The sequence below is a fragment of the Chinchilla lanigera genome, unplaced genomic scaffold (assembly GCF_000276665.1).
Source record: "Chinchilla lanigera isolate Chin_1 unplaced genomic scaffold, ChiLan1.0 scaffold00039, whole genome shotgun sequence".
NCBI classification, from domain to species: Eukaryota; Metazoa; Chordata; class Mammalia; order Rodentia; family Chinchillidae; genus Chinchilla; species Chinchilla lanigera.
Window position 1 is genome coordinate 14541180 of NW_004955440.1, and position 7653 is coordinate 14548832.

The window sequence follows — 7653 nt, forward strand, 5'->3', positions numbered from 1 at the left end:
TTTTTTTTTTTTTTTTTCCAGTACCAGGAATTGAACTCATGACCTTGCACTTACCAGGCAGGCACTGTGCCACTGAGCTAAATCCCCAGCCCCTTGGATAGCTAACTTCAGCCTGTCATTCCCATGTAGGAATTGTAAGCCTTGAATTGTATATAGGATTTTTGTGTATATTCTTGTATGTTATTAAATCAGGTAAACTGTTGATTGACTTGTCAGAGTATTTTCTCTAACATTTATAACTAAGTAGCAAATTGGATCAGGAGACTAATAAGGTACATTTTTGAAGAAAGCTGTATTATTTCAGGGATCATGTTGTCAAGCCAGATATTTTGTACAAACTGCTCTCTTAGGCCTTCAGTATAGTTGCTTGTGATGTTTATTCATTCACTATATAGCCTCATGAACACAGGCATTGTATTTCTGTAGTATTGTTTTGTTCCCATCATGTGGTACAGGGAGTGGTGTATAGTAGCTACTCACTAAACATTTACTGACAGAATGAGCTAAGCCTGGTATATGCTTCAGACAAACAGGAATAAGATATAGTATCTATCTTCTGGGAGGTTGTAGACTTACTAAGCATAGAGTAAATGATCCTGAGGACTCACTTACCATGGAGTAAATGATCTAGAAGAAGTAAAGGACAGGAAAGAGTTGTACCCAGATAACTCCATATGAGATATAATGTGTTAAAAATTGAAGGAACAATGATACTGTGGAAATTTATGTCATGAGTGACATGATTGAACCAGAATATATATGAATTGATTTAATAAATAGACTGTAATGTTGAATTAACTTTTATAAATTGGTTTTGGACTGTGCAATGGTTGATACATTGTGTCAACTTGACAAGTTTAAGCGATTCACCAGAAGGCCAGGGTCCTCACTTTGTAAACATTCTCATCCAGTGCAAAGGAGATGGTGTGAGTGATGCACCCACTCTAGGGGGATGGTAGCCTGCCTTCAGTATAAGGGAGGAAAAGAGGCCTACACTTCCTGCTTTTGCTGTTGTTGCCCCTTGCTGTCTTCTGCCATCTTGAAGTGTTACCCCTCTGCCATGCCACCCTGCCCTGGAGCCAGCTGATTACTAACTGAAACCGCCACAAACTGTGAACTAAATAAACCTTTCCTTCTTTAATTTTGAATGTTGGGTATTTTGTCTCAGAAATAAAAGAAAAGTAACTAAGACAGAATTTGGTAGCAGAGAAATGGGGTCTTGGCTGTGACTGTACCTGACCGTGTGGTTCAAGAGCCTTTGGGAATGGCTTGTGGGAAGAGATTGGAAAGGTTCAGAGATGCCAGCTGAAAAAGTACAGCTGGAACGCCTTAGGTTGCTCTGCATGGGAGATCCTGGTCAGAGCTCAGAAGACCAGAAGGCTAATGGAAATCCTGCCGGTAAAGACCAGGCCCAGAAAGTTTCTGCTGGGAAGAAGGATGGCATTGGTTGTTGGACTCCAGAGAGTGTGTGTTGTGGCTTGGCAAAAAGTTTGTCTGCATTTTGTTCATGTTGAGAGACTTTGCCTGAGACCAAGATTGAGGGCAGTGGACCAATTAGTCTGGCAGAAGAAATTTCAAGGCAGTTGAATGTTGAGGCAGTGTCATGGCTACTGTTGGGGGCTTTTAGCCAGATCTGTGTCCAGAATCAAGAGCAAGGAGCCCAGCAGAATGATTTAAAGTGTTGGAAATTTGGCTAGAAAAGAAGCTCCAGTAAAGCAGTGGATTATGGAAATAGAGCACAGATCTGGATTGCTGAGAAAGAACAAGAGAATAGAAAAGATGGCCTGAAGGCATCACAAGGAACAGCAAGTCTTCACCCTTTGCAGCCTCAGCAGTGCAAAAGTGAGACTTTGCTTTGAGGAGAAAGCCACAGAGCAAGCACCATGTTTCAGAATGACAGCAGCATAGAACATTTGTTCCTCGGAATTGGATTGAGCCCCCATAGCCAAGAGAGAGGAAAGCTCAGCTACTGCTCTGGCTGGCACCAGACTTTAGCAGCATCCATGTGGTGCTGGTGTTAGGTGCATGCACAATACAAGAGTTGTAGGGTTAAGAAGACTTTCACCGAGATTTCAGGAGGCTGGGAAACTGGGCAGTGTGTGAAACTGGGAGGGTGAAGCCAGAGGTACGGTGGAGACCCCAGAAGTTTGGAAAAGCCAGGAATGTGGATTTGTTATGGACAACAGACCAAACATGGGAAGAAATGGCCCCAAGAAGATTGTCTGAGGAAACCTGCAAGGAGGGAGCAGAGTGGGCCCAAGAAGCCATGGGAGCTACAATCACTGGAAGTGCTGTAAGAGTGGAGCCACTCAAGCCCTGTGGAGTTCACAACTTGCCACAGACTGCCTCAGATGTTTGTGAGATAGATTATAGACTCTTGCTTTGGGGCTTGCAGCTAAGAGTTTGTCTTACATCTCAGACTTGGGACTTGGACATTTCAGCAATGCTAAAACTGTTAGAGCTTTGGCAACTCCTGCAGATGCACTAAATGCCTTTTCCATAAAGGGATGTGCCTGAGTCTTTGGGGGGCCAAGTGTAAAATGTTATGGTTTAATGTAATATAATGTTGAGACTTCATACTGGCTGTTAAGAATTGTCAAACTTGTGTTATAATGGTCAAGTTGTGAAATGATAAGAATAAGCATGTCTTTGTATCTGGAAACCAGTTAAAAGAAATGGGTCTGGTTGCCAAGTTGACAAGGAATGGATTGTAACAGTTGATACATTGTGTCAACTTGAGAAGTTTAGAAGTTTAAGCCACTCAACAGGGGGCCAGGGTCCTCACTTTGTAAACATCCTTCTTAAACTGTTGGTCTTCTGCCCTGCCACCCTGCCTTGGAGCTAGCTGATTACCGACTGAAACCTCCACAACTGTGAGCTAAATAAACCTTTCCTCCCTTCATTTTGAGTGTTGGGTATTTTCTGTCAGCAACAAGAGAAAATAAGATAGACTGCTATGAGGTTTTGTTTTGTTTTGGTTGCTTTGTTTTTGTTTTCAGATGTGTTTCATTACTTTCCTTTAGGGAAGTATGTGATATCCAGTAGAGTTGCTAGAGGTTTGAAACAATATGTATGGTCTAGTATCGATTCATCTTTCAGGACAGGTAAAAGTGTATTATAAGTAGTGGTTACTAAAAGAGGAGGAAAAGATTGTTAAGAAGGATGCTGTAAAAAAAACAGTGCTGCTGTGTGCATTGGTGGTATAGTGGTGAGCAAAGCTGCCTTACAACAAACAGTGCTGCTTACTTAATACAGGAATAGTGCATAGATTTTGTTTATTTTGGTTTAAACCACAGTAACCATTTTCTGTGAAGAAAGTACTTGGAAGAAAATTCTCTATACATTATAGGTGCTTGGTCAGTAGGAGTTACCCCTCAGCTTTATTAGAGACAGCATATCGTATATTTCTTTTCAGCTTTCAAAATAGATCCTAAAGACATGCAAAAAAATTTAGGTCAGTAATTCTCAAACTTTAGCATGCATCAGAATCCTTTGTAGGATTTATTAAAACCCAGATCTCTAGGTCTTGGTATCTGATTCAGTAGTTCTTGTATAGGGTCTTAAGAATTTATATTTTTTCAGGTGCTCCTGATACAGCTTATCTAGAGATGCAACTTTTAGAACCATGCATTTAAAAGGCTGAATAACGGTACTTATCTTGACCACACATCAGAATTTTGGGGATGATTTTATAAAACCCATGTGTAGGCTTCATACCAGCCAGATTATGACTTAAGGTTTATTTGATACAGTAGGATGATTTGTTTAGGTAGGAAAAGGGAATTGGAGTGTGCACTCATAATCTATGCCTTTTGTCTTACCATTTTAACATTCCTTTCAGGGTTTCTTTTCTAATCAGTTAACTTTCAGACTTGTTAACCTGATCCATCATGTATATATATGTAACCAAAATAATGTCTACTTTGAGACACACACACACACAAAACCATGTTTCTTTATTTGAGGTAGTTATGTTCCATAAAGCCACCATGTGGGCAGAATTACTGACTCCTGAACCACTGATCCTGTGGAGAATGAGGGTTAGGTTCCTGTAAGCCTCTGGTCACAACATTTTCATCAGCTGATAAACACATAATTTTATTTTATGAGTTTATTTTAAAATACCATATTTAATATACTGCACATCATTGATGAACTCACAGTCAGCTGCACTGTATATCTGAAAAAAAGGCACATTATAGCTTTCTTGTGCTTAGTAGTGTGCACTTTTAGACACTAAACAGTGAAACCAGCCACAAAAAGTAAAAGTATGAAAAATCTGGCGCTAAATAAATTCTGAGGACTCCTATTTACAGTATGAGATCTAAAACAATAAGTCAGCGTGTCATCCTTTTTTATTTTAGCTGGAAACATGTATTGGATGATTAAAATTTTGCAGTGTTCCACAGCTGTCTGCAAATGACTTCAAAAGTACTACATTGATTTTGATGTCAAAATTTAGCAAGTTGGTGAATTTGCAAACACAGGAATTTGCAAGTGTTGAGTATCGGCTGTGTGTGTGTGTGTGTGTGTGTGTGTGTGTGTGTGTGTGTGAATATCCATATCCCTTTTGGGTTCCATTTTGTTAAAAATGATTTTAGTTGTGAGCACTAAGTTGATTTTATGATTTACTAGTAGTTTAATCTATAATTTGAAAAAATACTGCTGTAACTAATTCAGCAGTGTGTGTTATATATTTCTTACTCAGTAAGCAGCAATACTAAAATAGCTACAGAATGTGCCAAAAATGTATATATCAGGAAAAGAAAAACTTACATACTTTAATACTAAATTTATGGAGACATGAGATTAGTAAGAATGGCTTGTACAGTTACAAGAAGTACTCAAAGTGATAGCCATTAGCTTCTAGACATTTACTAATATGGCGAAGTACCAAAGTCTATACATTTTTTCCGTGGATTCTATATATATTTTTCTTTCTATATTTAGGAAGTATAGGGCTTAGTCTTGATAGGGAGCTCGGTTTTGTGAGGCACACCATCAGGTCTGTATTTGTAATCCACATTGGATGTTTTGTAGAGTCAGTGCATGAGACCAGAAACAAAGCTGATTAGGGGTGCACTGGAAATGTGCTTTCTCGCTGTGTATTTTCAGCAGGTTTATGACAAAGGAAGAAATTTCATTTAAGTCTTTATTTTATGTCAGGGTTTCTTAAGTGAGATCGCTATTATGTAGACAGACTTGGCTGGGGTCTGTAAACTTCCTGGATTCTTCTCACTTCTCCATAGTTTTGCATGTATGTTTCTCCCCTGTCTCCAAAGACTCATCAAGCATAGAGTAAATGACCATGAAGACTCATTTACCATGGAGTAAATGATCTATAGAAGGTTAAGAATCACATTTTAGTTTATAACGTGATTATTGTTTTTATTGTTAATCCTCATTACATATGAGTCATAAAGTTCTAAATTTTCTGAGCAGTCTCAGGAAGCATTTAAAGCTTGTTTTTGACAAGCTTTAATATCCCCTGATATGAAATGTAAAATCTTAGTGATTATTCTGAAAAGGGAATATGTCAATGTAAAGAAAGTAATTTCTTTTAAGTACTAAAGTAAATGAATATTTTGTTAGCCTTTATTGCAGTGGAAGTGTATTTAGAAATTGACATAATTCATGGTTGCCTAACTACTGTTGGGGGATTAACACAGCACAGAGGGTGATCATTCTGTAGGGTGGCAAAGCATTATAAAATAACCATTGCATATGTGCTCAGCCATCAAAGCTTACCTTGAGATAGTTGATTTCTTTCCTGTAAATTGGAAAAACAAAACCCCGAAACTAACTTGTTTATTATATTTTGGGAAGTAAGAGGTTGAGTATTCCTTCTTCAAAATGCTTGGGACCAGTGTTTTTAGATTTTGGAATTTTGAATTTTGAATTTTTGGAATATTTGCCTGTATGATAAGATATCTTGGGAATGGTCCCAAATTTAAATATGAAATTCATTTATTTTTTGTATATATCTTATATGCATGGTGTGAAGGTGATTTATGCATTTTTAGTGCACATGCCGTTTAGTTTGTGGGTTTTTTGAGGGGGGAGGTACCGGGAATCAGACTCAGGACCTTGAGCTTGCCAGACAGGTGCTTGTGCCGCTGAGCTATATCCCCGGCCCAGTGTACATGCCTTTTAGTGCACATGCCTTTTGATTGTGACTTACTACATGAGGTCAGGTATGGAATTTCCTTTTTGTCCTGTAAAATGTCATGCAAAACTTAACTTTTTCAGGCAAAAACTTACCTTTTAACTAGGTCATATTAACTTTAAAATTTATTTTAACAGATACATAAAAACAAAATTTATACATATTTTAATAGGGTACCATGTGATATTTTAATACATATTGTTATGGTTTTGATATATAATGTTCTCCAAAGGCCTCAGGTGTTCAAAGGTGGGGCTTTTGGAAGGTGACTGGATCATGGGGGTGCTACTAAAAGCAGTGGATTAATCAACTGATGAATTCATAGCTGAATGTGTTTTAGGTCAGGCCTGGTTATGTAACAGAAATCCCCCCTCTCCAGCCAGTGTACTTCATTTTGTTAGTTGCCCAGGTAATAGTTCCTGTTCTAGTTACAGTTGCTCCTGTCTATTAGAAAAGGCTGGTCACTATGATGCACATTGTATAAACCAATCCCCGTTTGACAAGCCATTCTGCCTCTACTTCTTGCTTGTTTACCCAATATAAGCCCTAGACCACCAGTAATCAGGGCCTGATATTCTGGGAATGATCCTGATCAGTGCCCATTGACGTAAAAAAATCTTCCCCTAAATCCTGGGTGTCATTTCGGTGTTTCTGCTTGCCATTGCAGTTAGAAAAGGCAAGTCATTAGGGGCATGACCTGGGGGGGTAATGTGTATAACTTTCCCTAGGTTCTTCCGTCACTCTGCTTTCTTGGGTTGAACACCTTTTCCTCTGCCACCTTGTTTTTACCTTGAGCCAGTCTACTATAGACTGAAAGTATGAGAGAAAATAAACTCTCTTCCTCTAAGTTGTGAGTGTCTGGAATTTTGCCTTAGCCATGGGTTAGTGACTATGACGTGGGTATACATTATAATATTTAAATCAGGTTAGGGACTGGAATTGCAACTTGGAGGTCGAGTATGTGCTTAGCATACTTAAAGCTGTGGAGTCAGTTCCCAGCACATTTCTCAAACATTTATTGTTTTTTTAAAAGTAAAAACATTCAATATCCTTTCTTTTAGCTTTTTGAAATATACAGCATGTAATTACTATCTTTAGTCATCCTACTGTGTAATAGTGCACTAGGATGCTTAACTCCTAATTGTAGTTTAGTACCTATTGATCTACCCTCCCCTGGCTCCCTGTTGTTCTCCCCACCCTTTAGTGACTACCATTCTACTCTCAAATTCTGAGCCCCGGTATTTTAAAGATTCCATATATGAGTGAAATCGCGTAGTACTTACCTTCCTGTGCTTCATTTATGTCACTAAGCACAATGATCTTGAGTACCACCCATGTTGTTAGAAATAGAGTAATGGGATTTGTTTTTGTTTTTGTTTTTTTTTCAGCTGAATAGTGTTCCATTTTATTTGTACCACATTTTCATTGATCCATTCATCAGCTGATGGACACTTAGGTTGTTTCCATTGCTTGGTCATGGTGAATAG